Raw genomic sequence first — 22,847 nt, 5'->3', positions numbered from 1 at the left:
AGGAATGATATCCTGATTTTTCTCAGGGGAACATTCCCTCAGATACCCTCTGTCCAGGCCTGTGAGGATAATCCTCTCCATCCTGGCAGATTCGGGCTGGGCCAATCCGAGCTGTGCATTCCCTTGGCCACAGAGATTGGTTCGGGGTTGGGCACAGTGTGAGGCACCAAGACTCTAGTCTGGGACTAATAAGGAGGCATGAGTTTTCATTCAGGCTTCTGAGAGAACACACCCTGCTGGGAAGAGCCTGCTTGAGAATGGAGCCAAGACAGGGAAAGCAAGGGGGCATTATTTGAGCCCCTGGATCCAGCCTTCTCTAAAGCCAGAAATCCTTACATTTTTGGATACTTGAGTCCATATGATTCTAGTCATAGGGAACATATATTGTAATGCTGAAAGAACCATATGTGGGTTATTTCATTCATTTCTCAAGACAGCCTTATTAAGCAGTTATTATGGGCACCTGGGTGGCTCAGTAGGTTAAGCCTCTGCCTTTGGCTCAGGTCATGATCTCAGGTCCTGGGATCGAGCCCCGCATCAGGCTCTCTGCTCAACAGGGAGCCTGCTTTCCCCTCTCTCTATCTGCCTCTCTGCCTCTTGTGATCTCGCTCTGTCAAATAAATAAAATCTTAAAAAAAAAAAAAGACAAAAAAGCAGTTATTATTATTTCCATTTTATAGGTGAGAAAACTGTGGTTTGGAAGGGTCGAACTAGTAGCCTAAGGCCCAAAGGTGGACAGGAATTTGCACTCAGCTCATCTAACTCTTGGACTGGGATTTTTAACCATCTGCATTTTCATTCGATTCTAAAAGACAGTTTGAACTCAAAAAAGACTAGAAACCACTATCACCCCCTTTTTTAGAGACTAGATAATTGCTCCAGATCTTTTTTACAATTACTACTATTCTATATCATATTGCTTTTATGTTTTGCAAAAAGAGCAGCTGCTTTCATTTTAACTCTGTGTCTTGCTTCAGTCTAGATAAACAGAGTGCTTTAATCTTGTTGAAGTGATATTTTTCCCTCACAAATTCAAATCAGCCTGATTTTCTGTTGATGATTAAACTATTAATAATACTTTGGGCTTTGGAATTGCTTGGCCCATTTTTAAACACTGCAGCCTAAAAGGCAATGTAGACAATTTCTCAGAGCTGAAGGAATTGTTCCTTTATTACCAGACCCTTATTTCCTGGCTTGCTGCTTCCATCTTTGATGGTGGAGTGGTTCTTTTGATGGCGGCTCATTTATAAAACAGTTACATTTATGAAAACTCCTAAAATGGGCATCGGTGCTCACAAAGGGGAAATGGCTCTTTGGAGAATAATGGCTGATTACTTGTTCAGTGAGAGCAAAGATTTCCATTTCCGCGAAGAAGAATTTTGAGGCTGTTTATGAAATGTCTTTCCATGCCTCAATATCTAAGAAATTCCCAGGGCAATTTCAAACAAGTTTAAGGAAAAAATCCAAGTCCCCAAAAGAAGGTTTGCAGGAGGTGCTTTTGGGAAGCTTGTCTGGAAGCAGAGTGTTCTCAGCAGGCACTCAGTGGGGAGGAGGAAGCAGCTAGCATTGGGGGGCCAAGTCCGGGTCAGCACTGCGTAGCACAGATTACATCACCTTACCTCCTCCTGCTTGTCTCCCCTTTTTATTTGGCAAAGATTTTTCCAGCCCCGAAAGAACATAAGTCACAGAGTGGGCTATGATCAGGATTAACTAAAAGAAAGGGAGACGGTGCACACCCACCCGCATTCCCTGCATTTCTCCATTTTGATTACCCAGTTGTTCCGGTGCTCTCCTGCTGCGGTCTCCCCCACTTTCCTGAAATGCTGCAACTTTTCAGTTACAACTTTTTCAACTTGTTTTGTTTTGTTTTGTTTTAATTTGGGGGGAAAAAAAGGTACAAGCCTATGAAAAAGTCCAAACAGTATAAAAAATGTATAACAACCAAAAAAAATGTATAGCAAAAGTATTACATATCCTCTCTAATCTACCCCTAACTGTCTCTCCAGGTGGCTCTGGTTACCATTCTCCTTTTTCAGTTAAGGACTTGTCTTGGAGATGGTTTTCATGGAATTCCATTCTGTATATTAGGGGTAGTAAAACTCCCTATTGATGGGCTAGCAGAGGAAAGACTTTCTCTGGTTAAAACATAAAACTCAACTGAGTAAGTTAAGAGATTGAACTAGCTTTTTTTTTTTTTTTAAAGATTTTATTTATTTATTTATTGGGCAGAGCGAAATCACAAGTAGGCAGAGAGGCAGGCAGAGAGAGAGGAAGAAGCAGGCTCCCTGCCAAGCAGAGAGCCTGACTCGGGACTCGATCCCAGGACCCGAGATCATGACCCGAGCCGAAGGCAGAGGCATAACCCACTGAGCCACCCAGGTGCCCGAGATTGAACTGTTTTTTGTTTTTTGTTTTTTAAATTCAGCATCTCATCTAGTGAAGCAGGAGAGCAAGGTCTTGTCTCACAGAATCAAAGAATGAATCTCACGGACAAAGGAGAGTGAGCAAAGCGGTAGAATTTTATTAAGCAAGGATACAGAAAAAGCTCTCAGGAGTGAGAGGGACCCAACAGGTTTTCCAACATGGGCCTCCACCAACAGTCTTTTATTTAAACCGACCAGGGAGCTTGGGGCCTTAACATTCTTGTGACATCTTGGTTTGGGTAAGGACTGGTGATAACGTCGTTAATGGCTTACTTCTTTGGGGTCTGGTCACAATGTGACTGCCATAAAAAGACCCTTCCTTTGACACCTGGGCAGGGCAGGGTGGTCTGGTTTGTTCCCTTATCTCTGATTTCCTTACACCTCAGCATTTCTGGGATTTTTGGTAAGCCTAGTCCCCTATCTATCTCTCCCTACCTAGCCCCGCCTGGCCTTCATCAATGAGACCCTTCAGATGTATATGGGTGGTAAGGAGGTGGACGAGGAACTCATAAACACAAGAAAGGATTGTTTCAGGTAGGGTCGCCTTCCTTTGTGGGAATGTGGGGGTCTATCATGCAGGTGCCTCATGAGTGCTGACTGGGTTATTACAGATTGGTGGTTAAAAGTTTCATTCCTGGGAGTGAGTGATGATGTAGGAAATGCTTGGAGTTCAGAGCTAATGGCCAAGAAAGAATTTTTCAGACATCTTTGGTGCGAAAAAGTAGTTTTATTAAAGCATGGGGACAGAACCCGTGGGCAGAAAGAGCTGTACTGGGGTTGTCACCAGTTACCTATTACATACTTCCAAGTTAGGAAGGGGTTAAGGATAGCATAAGTCTCTAAAGAATTTTGGAAATGAGGTTTCTAGGACCTTGAGGGGGCTAGGTAATTTTAGGAAAAAGGTTATTAATACTGTCTAATAAAACCCTAGTCATGAGACCCTTCAGATGTATATCAATGGGCCATATGCTTGGGGGATGAATGCCAACATATACCTGGGGGATAGAGATCAAGGAAGTTTCCAAAGGAATTTTTATATGTTAAATTAGACTTACAAGACCCTGGGTGGGGCAGTGGTCAGGCTAAGATTGCCTTTTCTCCTTAGCAAAGTGTTAGCATCAAGGCAGCTGAATTCCTAGAGGAATGTCACTGTGCCTGTTTCAAGGACTTGTCAGTGAGCTGTAAGTAGTAAGGAAATTTAATTTTTCTCTTTTACCTTTGTTTCCCACATCAGGGGACGCTACCATTAAGTTTTGACTTCCTGTGGTAGAGCAAGGAACTCCATTTTGGGCCTGTTCCTTTTAAACACTCTCTACTCTCTAGTTTGAAAATAGCCGAGTTTAGGGGGCCTGGGTGGCTCAGTGGGTTAAGGCCTCTGCCTTCGGCTCAGGTCATGATCTCAGGGTGCTGGGATCGAATCCTGCATCGCGCTCTCTGCTCAGCAGGGAGCCTGCTTCCCCCTCTCTCTCTGCCTGCCTCTCTGCCTACTTGTGATCTCTGTCTGTCAAATAAATAAATAAAATTTAAAAAAAAAGAAAATAGCCGAGTTTATGAAATAAGCTGACACAAGGCAGATTGACAGGAGAAAAGCTATACAGATGTGCTTAGTATTACATGCATAGGGGCATCACAGGAAAAATGAGTGAATATGCTAAAAGAAAAATTCAGTGGGATTTGAGAGCTTATATACCATCTTATTAGAGGAAGGGGAGTGGGATGTAAACCTCCTATGGGAGAGTAAATGATTTTTAGGAAAGAAGAATGAGCCTTGTTGGGGAGGAAGAATTTACTCTGTCCTTTTAGTTTCTTCTAGCTAGACTAAGAATCAAATTTACAAGTAACAGGTTAACAGGAGAAATTAAAATTTAATACCACGCATACAGGGAATTCACACACACATAGAAATTCCAAAGACAACAATGCAACATGATGCTTATTTGAGCCAATGAGGGGTAGGAGTCTGAGAATACAAAGGGGAGAAAGAGCATTAAAGGAAAGGTGAGAAGAGATGTTTGGGAAACCAAGTTTGCCCTGTTGTGCAGATAAGGTAGTGACTCTCTTCCTATACACACTGGCAGTTGAGGGGGAGGTAAGGAACTTTTCCTGAATCTCTTGGGTTTTGATTGCTTTAATTCAAAATAATGTTTTGTTTTGTTTTTTTAAAGATTTTATTTATGGGGCGCCTGGGTGGCTCAGTGGGTTAAGCCGCTGCCTTCGGCTCAGGTCATGATCTCAGGGTCCTGGGATCGAGTCCCGCATCGGACTCTCTGCTCAGCAGGGAGCCTGCTTCCTTCTCTCTCTCTCTCTGCCTGCCTTTCAGTGTACTTGTAATTTCTCTCTGTCAAATAAATAAATAAAATCTTTAAAAAAAAATAAAGATTTTATTTATTTATTTGACAGAGAGAGATCACAAGTAGGCAGAGAGGCAGGCAGAGAGAGAGAGAGGGAGAAGCAGGCTCCCTGCTGAGCAGAGAGCCCGATGCGGGACTCGATCCCAGGACCCTGAGATCATGACCTGAGCCGAAGGCAGCGGCCCAACCCACTGAGCCACCCAGGCGCCCCTCAAAATAATGTTTTGATTGCTTTAATTCAAAATAATGTTCAGGTCCAAGTGGCCCATCTTGGGACCTCTACAGTCCTTAGAAATATAGATGAGAGGTATGATCGTTTGTGACAAAATTTGTCTGCGTGTAGTGTCCACTTCTCGTCTTCCCTCCTGGGATAAGAGATTCTTGACAGCTGGAGGATGTGTCTTTAGAGCAAAGAAGTGGAGTTCAGGGAACCTTGTCGCTGCATTTGCTTTTCTTCCATGCCGGCAGCTCAAACAAATCTACACACTGAAGGCCCACGTTGCTGGCAGCACGTCTGAACTCCTACAGGGGATATTAGGCTTTTCAGTGTTGCTTTTTTAGAGTAAGCTGTGGTGAACATCTTTTTGCTCATGTGGGAACATTTCTTTAAGATAAATCCTTAAAAGATGAATTGCCACCTCAAATTAAATTTTCATCTTTTAATAGATACTAAGTTTTCCTCCAAAGAAGTTATAGTGACTAAAGACTCCCACAGTGTATGAGAATGCCAGTTTCCCACACATGGCCAAATTATATTATTATTTAGAACAAGTCTTTGTTATTCCAATTGGAGAAAAATGATATCTAACCATCTAATGGTGGTTTCATTTGCATTCCACTTGTATGAGGTTAAGTACTTTCTAGACATTTAAAAGTCCTTTGGAGGGGCATCTGGGTGGCTCAGTGGGTTAAGCCTCTGCCCTCGGCTCAGGTCATGATCTCAGGGTCCTGGGATCGAGCCCCAAGCATTGGGCTCTCTGCTCAGCAGGGAGCCTGCTTCCCCCTCTCTCTCTGCTTGCCTCCCTGCCTACTTGGGATTTCTTTCTCTGTCAAATAAATAAATAAAAATCTTTTTTAAAAAAATGAGACTACTCAGATGGGATTACAATGCTTATTATTTAGTTTATTGATTTATTTAAACCCCAGGAACGATTTTAGGCAAAGGGAAGATTACATACAAAGACTGGTTAGTAAAATTAATAAAATAATTAGAAATACAAAAGAATAATGGTATAGTTTGAAAGGTCCCCCAATAATGGGTCCGTGATTAAAGGAGCGAGACTGATACAAAGCGAAATTCAAGCAAAGCTTTATTTCGAGCCAAGCATCAAGAATCAAACCGAACATTCAGGGCTGCACCTCTTACAGAGAGGGGGACCCACCCCTCCACCTTACTGACTAACTTTTAAAGGGCAAAGGCCATGTGGTTGGGCCTGGCCACACCCAGGGGGCCAATGAGATTGTAACACACAGAGAAAGCTGCACAGTCAAGCTAGGTCACACATAAGTGACCAATTGAATTACAATTTACCCTGGTAGACAATAGAACTAGCCTATCACCTTGGTCAGAATTGGCACCCAAAAGGCGCCCAAAGGGCAGGGCCTATACTCCTTGGTAACTGGGGAGACAGTATGCCCCCCACAACCCCCCACTGATCGGAAGTCTCCACCTGGCCTGACCCAGTCTTGTATTTGGGCTTTGTTACCTGGGGCTGGTTTCTGGGACTTGTTTTTAAGTAAGTCCCCTGGGGGGAGGGAGGCAGGGACAGTTTAAGGGTTAAACAACAAAGTCACTGTTTAACCGGATGGAAGCGCTCTGGCGAAATAGGTCCTTACCTAGTTAATTCTCGGCTAATCAGAAACATAATCCTTTTGACTAATGTAGTGTAGGAGAGGAAAGATAATTTTCCCTTTACCCATCTAGGTTCTAGATGGCCGTGATAAAAGGCAGACTAACAAGATACAAATAAACAAATTTAATAACGTGTACCTCCTGATCTCCATTTCTTTATAAAGAAGAACAATATTTAATCTTTTTCAAAGAAAGAGATTCAAGGTATAACTCAGTGTCATCATTCTGAATCTCACTTCCTTTTTTTTTTTTTTTTTTTTTTTTTTTTGGACTCTCACTTCTTAATGGTCGTTAACAGATAAGTGGTTCTTAACCATGTGGCATTTTTATTGTTACCACTGGGAGTGCTACTGGCATCTAGTGGCTGAGGCCAGGGATGCTAGTAAACATTCTAATGATCCTGGGACCTCCCCAAAACAAAGAATAACTCCTCCAAAATGAGAAACCCTGGTTTGGATAAGAGACAAATGGGGCTGAATGGATCCTAAAGGTTGATACGAGGTGAGAGATGCTTGTTTCTGAGTTTAATACATTCTGATTTGATTATTTTTCCTCAAAATGATAGCAGAAATGCTCCATTCCTTTGAAAATTCTAATTAGTTGAAATTTTACTGTACTCATCTCCGTGACCATAGTGATTTAATCCAGGGCCCATGTGGGATTTGTGTCTGTTGTCATGCATACTCTTATCTCCTTTTTAAGGGATAGAAAAATATTTTTCCTTCCACCCTTCTAAGTTCTTAGATGAAACCCCTTTGTAATAAAATGATGAAGCAGGAAGAAAACCAAACAAAAGTTTAATGACATGTACTTCTCATATCTCCATATCATGTAAGATACTCATGAAAACTGAGTAATTCCCCCCAAATGGCCAACAACATCACCTTATGTACCATCTCCAGCTAAAGGAAAAAGAGGATGTTGGGGGGTTGAAGGTGCAGAGGGCAGCCAGTGGTGGAAAGTACAAAGCACAGTAAGGGAGGGTATGGTTATTTTACAGATTTAAGGCTGCTTTCACTATTAATAAGAATTTCTAAAGATTTAGTCATCCTTAAGGGTATAGGGAGACACTCTTACAGATGGAGATTTCCCTTATAAATGTAAATGTCTCTTACAAAAGGGGAACTTCTGCTCAGTTTTCTTATGTCTGCTGTTTATTATAAATATCAGCCTAAAATAATTCTTTAAGTCAAAGAGACATATTTCTCGGTGGCAAATTCTGTTCCCCTTCATGCTTTTTTTTTATAACTAACCAGATTATTATCTCTAAATCACTAAGTCTTGCTTTTCTGTTTTGATATCTAGAACATTTAGAAACTAAAGAATGTCTGCTTCTCCTCCATTTAATTTAGAGGGTAGAATAATTTTTCAGGGGGGAAGAAAGTGAAAGCAATAGCTAACTGCCGTTTTGACATCACATCACAAAACGTACTGCTTTTCCCCTCCTCCCAGTGTCTGTTAAAAATAAAACCTGGCCAGGGCTCCTGGGTGGCTCAGTGGGTTAAGCCTCTGCCTTTGGCTCAGTTCATGGTCTCAAGGTCCTGGGATGGAGCCCCACATTGGGCTCTCAGCTCAAAAGAGTTCATGAAACTAAAATCTCAGAGCCCTTCACAGGCCTGGGTCCCCTCCACGGCTCCTGTTCTCCAGGGGCTCTGGGAGAAAGCAGCAGCCCCAGCCATGTATAAAGGCATGGCATGCTGCTCTGGAGTATGGTTCATTCTCTGTCCTGGACTGGCTGTTCTCAACTTTGTATTGAAGGGGAACAGGACACCTGGCCCCAAAATACGCCACTGTGACATGTTAATTATTTTGAGTTAAAGGCACTGAAGACCTAGCAGATCCAAGGGAGGAAAAAATAAAAAACACACAAACACCAAGAAAAACACTTTACCTTACCCTTAACTGCCCAAAAGAATTCAGACAGGAGCCTGACCCAGAAAGATAGCTCTCACCAGGGATAACTCCGCACCCCCCTTGTCTCAGGTCTCCTCTGCCAAGAACTACACTTCCCAGAATCTTCTTTCCTGCAGGATTCTGGGTTTGAATTTGCCAGTGAGAGGAATTTGCATGAAATTTGGAAGGTGGTGGTGAGGAGAGGCCATCATTCTTGGGAGGCCTTTGTGGATGGCCAATGCAGCTTCTCATACCTCTTCGGGGCATATTTCATTGCTGCAGACCAAGAGAGTTGGTAGAAGCTTCCTCAGAGAAACTCAAGAGTTGTAGCAGTTTGCTGGCGAGATTTCGGAGCTATTTGCTTTGGAGTCAGGTTACAGCCTTCCTGCCCTTTGCTTTCCTAGCTCTCCCAACACACTGGCCTAATTTCTATATTAAACAACTTATAGCAACTCAGTTTTCTTAGCCTTATGCAGAATAGGACAGTTGGTATCAGTAGTAGGGTGCTGCCTTAAGTGCATGTGGCATTAGCTTTGGGCCAGACAGTGAACAGCAAAGAAAAGGTTAGAAAAAGTGGTCACCCATGTGATGGAGAAACATTCAATAAAATTGTTGTCTATGATGACATGGAAGGAAAATGTACCTAACGAACTTCTGGTATTGGACAAGGTTTCAAGGTGGAATGTTGAGGCCAAGAACTTGTCATAGTTCCATTTGATAAGGTGCTCCAAGAAAGAGACGTGCTCAGAACTGATGTTGTTAGTTTGCAAGCTGAATTGAGAGGTACTGTAGAGGAACCAGAAATTGTAAAATATGTATGTTCAAAAAATGGTACTTTTAAAAAATCCCCAAGCAGTAAAAGATAAAATTGAGAAATCCTATGAGTTAGAAAGGCTTACAAAACTCCATCTCTGGGCAATAACTAAACCAGAGATGTAGCCATCATGTCTTTTGTTAAGACTTCTGAAAGTTCCTTTCGTCAGGACAAATGGCCTTAGCAAGAAGACTAAGGGCACGGTCTTAGGAAAACCTGATATGACCGAAGTCTCTGAAATTAGGGAGAGATGCAGGTTTCCAAGAAAAAAAATTTTTTTTGTTTTTTAAGATTTTATTTATTTATTTGACAGACAGAGATCACAAGTAGGCAGAGAGGCAGGCAGCGAGAGAGAGAGAGAGAGAGAGAGAGAGAGAGAGAGAAGCAGGCCCCCTGCTGAGCAGAGAGCCCGAAAGCAGAGGCTTTAACCCACTGAGCTACCCAGGAGCCAAAATTCTTAAAGCCAATGGGAATCAACTACACTTTTTTCTTTCTTTTTTTTTTTTTAAACAACAAAATTTTGAGAGAGCTCTGATGCCGTATGTATCATCAGGCTAAATGAGATTGTGATTGTTTGAGATGTGAAAGAACTCTTGGGAACCTGCCATTTCCAGGATGACAAGATAGCAGCTCCAAAGTCACTCAAGCAAAGCTGGTGGAAAATATTTTTAAATAACCATTTAAACTGTTACAGAACCCAGACTGGATCCTGTCTGAAAAACCAAGCAGCACTCAGAGAACATGGAGGATGAAGAAGGTTTATTTAACACCAGCGGGCTCAGAGGAAAGTGATCTCCAAAGGTCTGAGGCCTGAGCACAAGCAGGGAGGGTAATTTATACCCTTCTACTTCCGCACATTTGGTACTTTTGGTGCACGTACGAAATGGGATAGGGAAGAAGAACCCAGAAGGGCTTTGAGACAGGGACTGGAATTCCCTTGCTGGTTTGGTCAGCCATCTTAGAGTACAGTTTTTCCCTTATCAAAAGTTTCTGGAGATTGTCCATACAATCAGTGAAGAGACACTCATTCAAGAAAATTTACTGAAACTTGGTAAGAACAACAGTCTCTGGTACTTGAGCTGTTACCGGCCTGCCTTCCCTCCCTTCCCCTTCAGCTTGATAGAAGCACCACTCCAGCCAGGTGTAGCCAAGAACACAGGACTCCCCTTCCCCTCACCTCTCAGTCAAGGCTCACCATACCTCACTGGGAGGGGTAGACTGCCAGCACTTCTTATCCCCTTCAACTTCCGAGTTGATGAAGCTAAAAATTCTTGCTGAGTGTGGCTGCCATCTACCCTGAGAATAATAAGTCCTGCGTAGCCACTTGCCCCAGAATGAGGTAGATGTGGAACCACTCTAAATGTAGAACTGCTGCTTGAGTCAGAGCTGCCTGAGTTCTCCTGTGGACACATGAGTTAAAAGAAAAAAATTAGTATTTGTAATTTTAGTCACCTAGATTTTGAGGTGTATTTCATGACACTACTACAGTCCTGAAGCTGGTCCTGGGGCTAGCGGCAACCACATTCCCTCAGTTCCTGGACATCACTGCATGTCCAAACCCTATCTTTGACACCAAGGGGAAGTTGCCGAATAAGAAGCTGCTCCATTCCCTGCTCAGGTGTGTATGTGGGAACCAGAGGGGGCAGTGAACCAGGACTACCAGCTTCAGTGTTGGCCATTGGAGACCATGACTAGCAGAGTCAAAGAACTGCCCTTCCTGAGGATTGAGAAGTGGTACATGGGCAAAAAACCATGCAGGTTGTAGAAGTGGCATTTCCAAAAACAACTGTAGAGAAATCTTTTCCAAACTGGAAATAATAATAATAAAAAACTTTTATTATTATTATCCCTATGACCCAAGAAGAAAAACCGAGTTAATTTCTGTAGTCTCCACAGAAAATAATTACAGGGGCACCTGGGTGGCTCAGTTGGTTAAGTGTCTGCCTTCAGTTTAGGTCATGATCCTGGAGTCCCAAGATCAAACCCAGAACTGGACTCCCTGCTCAGTGGGCAGTCTCCTGCCCCTCACTCTGCTTGTACTCTCTCAGTTAGATAAAAATCTTAAAAAAAAGAGAGAGAGATAAAAGTTTAAAAAAAATTGCAAAATCATCATATGAAGAGGTGTTCAAAGAATATGTAGCCTAAAGTATAGAAAGGAGATATTCTGGAGATGTAGAAGGCAGTTAAGTAATAATACAGTGTGATGCAAATTTTAATGTTCTGATGTTTGTCAGCTTTTAACATTTGTACTTTGTTGTGATTTTTCTTTTGCATTCTAAGATATATTTTCCTTTGCATGTAATTTTGTTTTTCACATTTTCCTGAAGAGAGTCACAAAGTTGCACAGGGACATGAAGCTTGAAACTGAGACAGTCCAGTTATGAAAGGAGAGCTGAGAACTGCCACAGTCTCACGAAGTGGCTGTGGGTGAAGCTGACCCCAGCAGTGGCAGAGCAGGGAGATGGCGAGCATCCGGGTCCTTGCTCAACAGGCCACATCTGAAGTTATTACTGGCACTGGAGCTTTCACATTCTGAGTCAACAGGTTCCTTTTATCATTTAAGCTGATGTGAACTTACTTTCTTTCTTTGTCACTTTTAATACAAAGTCTCCAAATGAAAGTGTTAGTGGACAATGCATATAAAATGTGCTTCCCTGCTCCTACACTGTTGGTGAGAATCCAAGTTGGTGCAGCCACTCTGGAAAACAGCATGGAGTTTCCTCAAAAAGTTGAGGAAAACTTCAAAAAATTCAAAAATCTCAAAAAATTGAGGTTTCCTCAAAAAGTTCCTCAAAAGTTTCCTCAAAAATAAAGCTCCCTATGACCCAGCAATCTCACTACTGGGTATTTACCCTAAAGATACAAATGTAGTGATCCACTACATCCTGAAGGGGCACGTGTACCTGAATGTTTACAGCAGCAATATCCACAATAGCCAAACTATGGGAAAAGTCTAGATGTCCATCAACAGATGAATGGATAAAGAAGAGTGGTATACACACACACACACACACACACACACACACACACACACACACACATATACAATGGAATAGTATGCAGCCATCAAAAGAAATGAAATCTTGCCATTTGCGACAATGTGGATGGAACGAGAGGTATTATGCTGAGTGAAATACGTCAATCAGAGAAAGACAATTACCATATGCTCTCTCTGATATGGGGAATTTGAGAGGCAGGGCGGGGGCTCGGGGGGGCTAAGGAGGGTAAAAATGAAACAAGATGGGATCGGGAGGGAGACAAACCATAAGAGACTCTTTTTTTTTTCTTAAAGATTTTATTTATTTATTTGACAGAAAGACAGTGAGAGAGAGCATGAGAGAGGAGAAGGTCAGAGGGAGAAGCAGACTCCCTGTGGAGCTGGGAACCCGTTGCAGGACTCAACCCCGGGACTCCGGGATTGTGACCTGAGCCGAAGGCAGTTGCTTAACCAACTAATCCACCCAGGCGCCCCATAAAAGACTCTTAATCCAATGAAACAAACTGCTAGGAGGTCAGAGGTTAGGGATAGGGTGTCTGGGTTATGGACATTGGGAAGGGTACGTGCTATGGTGAGTGCTGTGATTTGTGTAAGCCTGAAGATTCACAGGCCTGTACCCCTGGGGCAAATAATACATTCTGTTAATAAAATGCGCTTCCCTGAAATATCTTTGATTCTTTTTGTTTCTTTTGGGTCTTGTTGGGTCCTAGTTTAGACCCTCATTTCTCATCTAATTTTTTTTGGGGGGGGCTATAATATCTTTTATTTTTATTGAGGTAGAGTTGACATACAGTGTTACATTAGTTTTAGGTGTGCAGCATACTGATTCAACAGCTCTACACGTTTGTGGTTATGCTGTGCTCGCCACACGTGTAACCTCCACCTGTCACCCTACAGCACTATTACAACACCATTGACTATATCCCCTATGCTGTGCCTTTCGTCCTGGTGGCTAATTCATTCCGTAAATGGAAGCTTGTACCTCCCCCTCCCTTTCACCCACTTTGCCCAAACCCCTCTTTTCTCAATCATTATAAGAGTATTCCTTGGGGAGCCTGAGTGGCTCAGTGGGTTAAAGCCTCTGCCTTCAGCTCAGGTCATGATCCCAGGTCCTGGGATCGATCCGCATCAGGCTCTCCGCTTCCTCCTCTCTCTCTGCCTGCCTCTCTGCCTGCTTGTGATCTCTGTCTGTCAAATAAATAAATAAAATCTTTAAAAAAAAAAAAAGAAAGAGTATTCCTTCTGCCAAAACTCAGTTTCTCAGCCTCAATTCCCATCCTATAAAGTGGGGGTAGCAGGAGCCTTTTCCCCACTCATAGGGTTACTGTGATAACCTTATTCATGGTGTCCCTCAAACTGGGAACTTTCCTTTCCCTTCTTGTCTTTCAAAAAACCCGTTGGCACAGATGTCGCTGCAGAAGCTCTCGGAGAGCTCCATATGGAATTTCTATATTCCCAGTAGCACCACTGAACTCTGCTTGCACGTCGTCTGGGTATTTGTTTTATTTTGCCTTTTTTTTTTTATAGGTTATAATGTACAGGATGTCTCCCTACTAGGCTGTAGACTCCCTCCAGGCTTCTATTTCTTCTGTGTTTTTCCCACAAGACCTTGCATGGTGGGAGGAGCCCAGTTTGGTGTGACTCTTGGAAGATATCAGCCCTCTCAGGGCACCTGGGTGGCTCAACGGGTTGTGCGTCCATTCTTGGCTTTGGTTCAGGTCATGATCTCAGGGACATGGGATTCAGCACCGGCAGTCCTGCCGGACTTCCCAGGCTCCCTGCTGGGTGCGGAGCCTGCTTGATACTCTCCCCTGCTGGCCCTGCTCCCCCTCGCACACACGCTTGCGCAGAAGGGTCTGTGCCCTTGAAGCGTAAGCATTTTGATGTGGTTGGCGTGTGGCTGGAGGCTGTAAAGTGTCTAAAAGGCGGGGATACTCAGGAATCATGATATGCTAGACCTCTTCCTTTACGATTTTTACAAAACGCTGTGCAGAAGAGAAAAAGGTAGACGGAAAAATTCAATTCTATCAACGAAGGGGAAGATTTCATACGTTTTCTTGTCCTGTATTTCTTGATTTGAGAATGGTCTGGAAGTTGTAAATTGCTTTTCCAGCTTCTCCTTTCTCCTATGTCCCTTTTCTTCTCACCATGGAGCTGGCATGTGTTTTGTTCTTTCCCTAAATTATTCCGTGGAAATCGGAATTTTAGTTTATTTGGGAAGATCTATGCCAACCTTACTCTGACTGGGGATAGGGATGAGAACAAAGAGCCTAATACACAGGACTTCACACTGTAGACAAAGTTTTGAGAATTGATAAAGTCAGATGGCTGTATTTACGTAATAGCTCATAAATGTTGCAATGACATTATTTCAAGGTGAGAAATAGAATGGGATTTTCTTATTTAAAGGGCTTCTTAGGGAAATGACTTCTACCATAAAACATTATAAAATCAATTTCTTGCTAAAATCAGATGCAACAAATTATGGATTTCTGCATTACAGCTAGCAAAAAATTTGAATTCTTAAAATCGAAAAATGTCTAACGTTATTCTTTGATTTTCTTTTTTAAAATCACTCAGATTGCAGAATCGGTTTGTTTCTACAAAGAATACATAGTTATGAAATCGCATCCATCGTTAAGATATTTTAGTCCAGATCAGTTTATTCACACATTACCATGACTCGTTTCCTTGGGTTCCTAGGCCTTTACTTTTGCATCATGTCCAGTGTGTCCTTTGAGATATTTTTGAGAAGAGTAATTCTCTAAACAGGATTTGTGCTTCAGCATAAAATGAGATATGTGATTAATAGAAGTTTTAAAAATATGTTTTTGCAAATTGCTTGCCTTCCCTCTTTACGGATCTGTCCTTTGTGCTAAGTGGATGTGGAGACAATTTAATAATGAATACAATTTACCACAGACTTTAGTAAAAAATAAATTTGGTTCTGGAGCACCACAAATTGTAGAATCTCGGAAATAAAAAGAACACTGAAAGGTCATCTGGTTTGTCTTTCACTCAGACAGGTTTGCACTTCTCATTACAGCTGGGTAAGAATCTATCCTAATTCTCAAGACATCCTGGAGAGAAGACTTACCAGCTTTCTCGTTACCGCTAATGTGAAACATCCATCACTTGTGGAAAATTTGTCTGAAGGACATGTAATTTCCTCATGCTAGAGTTTATCCCATTTCCTTTAAATGAGTCTTCAGTGATGACCGCATACAATTTCTGTTAACCAACCATTTCAAAGACAAGATTGAAGAAGAGAAGTGCGTAGAACAGTGTCTGGAACATAATAGGCTCTATAAAAGTACCATCATAATAATTACCATGATTCTCGTTGTAGGGGGAGACATCAGGGTCTTTGCCTGGTGATAAAGGAACTTCAAGTCATTTGGAGCTAAGCAGCTCCAGCTGCCTGGTGATGGTTGATTTGGGTGTTGTATCCCGAGGCTGCATCCTGGCTTGGGGAAGGAATGGCGTGATTAATGGTTGGCACGGGGGAAGGAGGGGGCATGGAAGGAATGGCCACACTTGTGCCAGCTGTTTGCCGTCCTCATAATGATGACGGCAGGCTCTTTGGGGGCAGGGACTCCAACTTACAAGTTTTGGGTCTGTAGGGCTTAGCATAGTGCGCAGCATAGAAAGACACGATACGAATTGAATATGTAAGTGTTGACTGTTAGAAAAATCACTCAACAATCTGTTACCATATGAGTGGTATTCCTGTCTTTCAATATGGTTTTATAAGTTTTACAAATTTGTCCTCGAACATATTGCTGTTGCTCACGTCAGCCTTCCCTTTTCCATCTTCTCCGTTTTCTTTTATTTGGACAAGGAGCTCCTTGTGACTCTCGGAACGTGCTTCAAGTTCATCCAGGCTATTTGTGAGTTAGAAAGGCCAGAATTAAACCCTGGGTCTCATGACAACCTTGAGCATTGTGAGGAGTTCTGATATTTCACACTCTGTGCTGATGCCTCCTGACATCACACTGGCTTTGTATGCACGTAAGGACGGATCAAGTTCAAAGTCATGTGAGGTATCACAGTATTTCAGCTAATGGAATCAGAGGCTTCCATGCAACATTTTGCCCTGATCAGAGTTGCTGATCACTTTGCAAATCTAGCTGTGAAGTTTTTGCTGGGGGACTTGAACATCTTGAGCTCAGGTAGCTGCCACAGGCACCTGAGTCATTGTTAAACCTGTCTGCATACATGAGGCTGGAGATGAGAAAAGGAGGAAAGGGAGCAAGGGAATGCTTGTTAGTTCCTCCTACGGTAGATATCATGCACTCCCCTCCACCTCCATCGTTTTGTGGCCCCAACTGTGCACTATGAGTTTTGTGTTTCTAGGGCGGAGGGTGGAGGGTGAATAGGGTGGTCTGGAGCAGAAAGAAGGGACCGTATCAAAGACACAAGAATTTTTTAATCACCTAGGTCAACAGGGAGGAGCCGAGTGCTGTTTTATTCCATTTCTCTCAGGTTGGATGGATTTGAGAGAAGGTGACTCTTCCCCTGACTGCTCCCTATTATCTTCTCTCTTAGTCTGTGCCTCATGAATTTCCAGAAAAGGAGGGTTCTCGAAGTGGACTGCGGTGGATAGACTGGAGAAGCTTTTGTATTTCCTTTTTGTGACTCCATTGCCTTTGTCCTGGGGTCTGCTGACCCTCTGGAATGACCAGAGAGTCCTATGGACATTTTGACTGAACCAGCTGCTCCTGGATGGTACCAGTTAAACCTGCTGGGTGTGGGAACACCAGGCTTTTGGGGATCCCTCTGTCTTCATCAATGGCCTTGGACCTTATGCATAGCCCAGAGCAGAAGGGCTCTTGCAGACTGATGAGCAGTGAGTACATTGCTCTTGTCTGATTCTTAGAATCCACACTGACTTTCTCTAAATCCCAGCCCTAAACTCTTTTTTTTTTTTTTTAAATGAGCAATTATCTATTTATTTGACAGAAAGAGATCACAAGTAGTCAGAGAGGCAGACGAGGCGGGGAGGGGGGACAGGCTCCCCACTGGGCAGAGAGCCTATGCAGGGCTCCATCCCAGGATCCTGAGATCATGACCTGAGCCCAACGAAGAGGTTTAACCCACTGAGCCACCCAGGTGCCCTGCCTAAACTCTTATATCCATAAAAATGCATCCTTCATGTGCGCTTCCTCTTCTTTTAAGTGAAATGACAGCCAGATGGGGGCCCTCTTGCTTTTAGGAAAATGGGTGGTGCTGAGCTAGGGAGGCAGAGGAAGTGAATAGAGGAAAGCATCAAGTCCAAGGTCAGCCTATTCCCCTTGTCACTTCTTTCCTCTCTGTCAGCAGTGCAGGAGTTGGGCATAGAGTCTGGGCACTATGTAGTTACTATGTATTTGTGTTGGGCCACAAATACAATGGTGATACTTAATTCAATATATTTTTTTAAGATTTTATTTATTTATTCGACAGACAGAGATTACAAATAGGCAGAGATGCAGGCAGAGAGAGGAAGGGAAGCAGGCTCCCTCCTGAGCAGAGAGCCTGACGTGGGGTGGATACCAGGATGCTGGGATCATGACCTGAGCCGAAAGCAGAAGCTTTAACCCGCTGAGTCTCCCAGGCGCCCACTTAACTCAATATTTGCAGTCATCTCATTGATTTAACTCAGGCAAGTGTCCTCGGCATTGAGAGCAGAAAAACATTGCTGTGGAGAATTGGAATTTCTCAGAAGGTATCATCCTTGAAACTTTTAGACTGTTCTGCAAAGGTCTTCAAGGTAAAGACCATAATGCATGTCCTCAGGACTCATATTAACAGACAAAATAAGGCAATTTTCTTTGGTGGCAAGACAGCATAGCAAAGCAAGAAGCCAGCATTGACCTATATGGTCAGCTGTCCAAACTCTAGCCAAATGCCTAAGTTCAATTTCTGGGTTTATTAGCTCTGTGACCTTGGGCGAGCTACTTAACCTCTTCTGTGCCTAAGTTTCCTTTTCTGTAAAGTGAGGGTGATATTATTATCAGGATTAAATGAGCAAACCTATGTTTAGGACTCAGCACAATGGTTAAGTGCTATAAAAGTCTGTTAGACACATAAGCCTCTCTCCTACCTGTTAATCTCTTGCCTTGGAGAGCATGACTCATTTGGTGGTCTTATCATTTGCCTCACTGGTCAGCCAAGACTGGGTATCTATTTTGTGGTGCCTAACACAACATGAAAAGACAGGGTCCTTTGCTCAAAAATTGTTAAAAATAACAAAATGGCAGAAATGTGGCATTAAATGAAGTGTGGGCTCTTCAGGGTACCCCCACTTCTGAGCAACTGCCCAGGTCTCATGCCCAGGAACAGGCCGTGGGGTCAGGACTTAAGACTTTATGCACCTGACAACGACTGTCCGGAATTGATTTCGGGAATGGCAGTGGCACATGATCCCGAAATCCTCTGCTGATTTCACCCCAGAGTTTCAGCAAGGTGCTTTGCCTTGAGTAACAAATGTAAACCAAGCAACATCCGTCGGTAGGCTGTCGGAAAGGATTGGTTTGAAAGGGAGAGGACTTTTGATGGCAATGGATCCAGCTTTTATTTCTTTTCCCGACTCAGCAGTTTTATCCTACACTTCCTCCAAAAGCTGCGTGCCTCCACAGACAGTAATGAGGGGTCAAGAAACCATGGATCATTGGGTGGGGGGAGGGGCATGTGTGCCATGCGCAATGTGAGTGACTTCATGCAGAGAACTGAAATGACACAGATGATTCATTTACACATTTATTTTCTATCTTGCTTATTCTACCAGACTGAAATGGAGAACAATGCCAGCAATTTTATAGACATTTTGACATAAAGGAAACAAGTATTTTGATGTTGAACAATTGTACAGACTACTACATGCATATAAGTATGCTGATTGGTGCAGAAATACTGAGTTGATCAGCAGAACTACCCACACAAAGATCACATTTTCTTGTTAGTCAAAATGCAGCAGATATGGGGACATGGATACAAACACCATTAAATGGGAGAGGAGGGCATTGTAGTAATGGTGCAGGATGGACAGTGGAGCAGACACGAGTATGCTAAATTGTACCCTCTTCGCAAAACCGAAATCAGTACACCTCGTTTGAAATGAAAGAAAGCACGTGGAGGCAGATGAATGACGCTAGACGAGACTTACCACTTCCACATAAGCTTTAGTTTTTATTGAGAGTTTGTAATGAAAAGTATTTCAACACAGTACGAGATGAAATGCTAACGCTGTCGCGTGTATGGACAGGACGGGATAACCCAACAGAGAAATCTTAAAACACAGAATACTGATTGTGCTTCTTTTCCTCCGCAGCATTCAGAGCATTCAGAGTAGTATGAAAACCCTCAGAAACATTGAAGTGAATGAAAGTGAAGTGAATGATGTTTCGTGCGACTGCCTATAAACCTAGTACCGTGTGTAACTTAGAAATATGCAATCATATTACTTAATGTGTACAGCGATTGTAGGAACTATTTATTTACCTTGTAATGTTTGATACTCTATATTCCTTAGGTTTTAAAAATAACTTTGAGTGTCTTAAATCTGGGAGATGTTAGGGATTTAATAGAAACTATTAAAATCGCTACAACTTGAGAAGAAAAAAAAATAGGTTGCCCATCAACCTGTTTTATAGGGAAATCACCCATGATTATTCCCAGCAAGGCTGTTTATGTGCATTAATTACTGATAGCTTTGTAGTTTTGGCATAAGGTTTCATACAATTACTTTGTACTCTTCACAGAGTTGTCCTGAGTTTAACAATAAGATTATAATTCTAACATTAAACATTGAGTTAATGAGTCTGGGAGTTAGACGTATTTGTTTTTAATAATATGTAACTCTATTTAACCAAAAAAAGCAGTAGATGATTCAGGCTCCCCCTCCTGATGCTAAGCACACTCACAATCACATGCTCACATAGACAGAACTCATACAGCCTTCCCAAAAGCAAATCAGCTTTTCAGAAAACACACACAATGAACTTTAGTACCCTCCCCCCCAACTCATTTGGAGATGTGCCTTTCTCTATTAGCTTTTCTTTTTTTCTTCCCTCTCCCTCCCCCCTCTCTTCTTCCTCCCTCCTCCTCATCCCCACCCCCCAAATACTGGTCTTTGAACATCTATACATGTTAATTTTGTAGATTCCCAACTTTAGTTTCAGGAGACCAAAAGAAAATAAGGTACCCTCTTGACTACTGGACATCACTAGACACGTCACTCCTGAGGAACATATATCCTTTGACTGGCTGAAAACAGCTAACGTCAGACAGGTAAGTTCACCACAACATCCTCTTTTTATTTCCACATATAATAGTGGTGAAAGAAACCATTTAAGGCAGGTCTACGTTGGCAATGGCAAATGATTTAAGCAACTCAATAGGAAAATCAGTAACTACTTCTCTTTAGTTTGTTAGTAGGCAACACTTTTCAAACGGAATTATTCGACGTATTTTAGACTACGTAGATATGGTATAGAGATTTGTTTTACAAGCCTGAAAAGACAGTTAGAAAATACTACCTCAGTATTTATGGTAAAGAACACACAGATGGAAATGACTCAGTGAGCCACTTTAACTAAAGGCTTGAGTGCACTGCCTCAGTCCTTTTTTGGGCTAGATGTTGAGGAAGCAGTTTATAGTCACTTTTGTACTGTGGCCTATGTACACGACACTGTCACATTAGTGTGTCGACAGAATAAGATGAGACAACCACTCAGCAGCTTTTAAATGCAGCAGACGTGGACAGTCAATACGGAGCTTTTATATAAGCTACGCAGACAGTTAATAACTACATTTAGTGAGCTGGTTGGGTGGTATAATGGTTTATCTGAATGTTATTTAATAAGCTTTATTTTTTCAGAAAGATAGGAACACAGTATTCGTTAGGCTATAACTAAATAGTAAGATCTAAACTGTCATGCAATTATGCTTTAGATCATGAATTACTTTTCTAAGCATCAGACAACTGATTGAAACCCCAAACTAAGTAATACATTGTACTAAAGCTTTCATAAAATCACTAGTCAAAACGGAATGAAAGAAAACCCCCCATTAACATCAAAATACTATTTTTAATATACCAGTGATGGATACTGGATACTCTGAAGATGAAATTTTAGTGTACCTTGGAAGCTCCTTTGCAGGTTCAATGGAAGATCTTCCTAAAGTCAGTCTCTAATACTGGAGTTAGCTGCCCATCCCCCCGCCCCGTTCCCCATAATTTGGTTGGAGTAGTTGCACTTCGTGTGAAGACTCTACGGTATGCTTTGTTATATGTACTCCTTGGGCATAACTCAGCTCTGAAGCTCTTTGTAGGAAATAAGGGTTCTTTCTAAAATTTTTGTGACATGGCATTTTAAATAAATTGAAATAGTAAATGGATTTCTTCCTGTTACTTTTCTTGGTCCACAAGATTTTCACATGGACAAAAAAGCAAAACAAAAAGTGTCTGGTGAAGCCTAATGGTAATCTACCGTTATATTATAAAAACGAAATTTAATAAAGAATTCTTTTTAAATCGAGAGCTTTTAATTCTCATTTTATAGTTTATTCTGGTAAATAGTCGATTGTAGCAAATCTGGAACCAAATTTGGTTAGGAATTACTTTGTATGTAAATATATATCTATCTCCTTAGGTTCACAAATATGGGAAGGATGAAGATGGAAGAGGAGGTGCAGTCACATACCTAAGTACGTTTAATTTTTTGGTAATAAGGAGAGTGTAAAAGAATCTTTAAATAGATAATAAAGCTAAAGTCATATAACTGTAGGAAACTGATTTTTCTTTAGAAGAAGTTGACATTTTTCTATTAAACATTAAAAATGTAAGGCTGTTAGGTTAAAAAAAAAAAACACATTACCTAAGTTGTCATAGCATGTTATTTGTCCACATGACCTGGAGACACATATATATGTAAACAACTAGAATGCATACATATGTAATTTAGGAAATAAAATATTCTCTACTTTAAAGTAATAGTAAGTGAAAATCTATATTTATACTCACACACGTTTAAAATTTTGAGTGTTTAGGAAACCACAGAAAAGTTTTAGGAAACTAAGTAATTAGCACACAAATGTGAGTTGAATGATTTCTCTTGGAGTAAAAACAAAAAACAAAAAACACGAATACCTCCTGTCAAGTATTGTGTGTGGTGCTTTCCTATATACCATCTGGTTTAACTTATCATAGTCTTTTTAAAAAAAACTCACAGCCAAATGAGAAATATTAATTACAAGATATTTTTATACAAAGAACTTAGAAAGAAATCCTAATCCATGATTTCTAATTGGATGTACATCAAAGTACATTATTTTGTGATGGCCTTTTCTTCAACCCTAATATCTTTTGCTGAAGTTCTGTTTAAATTGCTCTAACGATTTTGGCCAAGAACCATATAAGAACTACAGAGTTATATCAATTTTCCCTGACTGAAATGTTTGCTACCATTGAAAGTGAAAAGATATTTTCCTTTTTGGATACTGCCCTGAAAACAGACACATGAATTGGTTGCCC

The sequence above is a fragment of the Mustela nigripes genome, chromosome 3, assembly GCF_022355385.1.
Source record: "Mustela nigripes isolate SB6536 chromosome 3, MUSNIG.SB6536, whole genome shotgun sequence".
NCBI lineage: Eukaryota > Metazoa > Chordata > Mammalia > Carnivora > Mustelidae > Mustela > Mustela nigripes.
Note: the sequence above shows the minus strand (reverse complement) of the source record.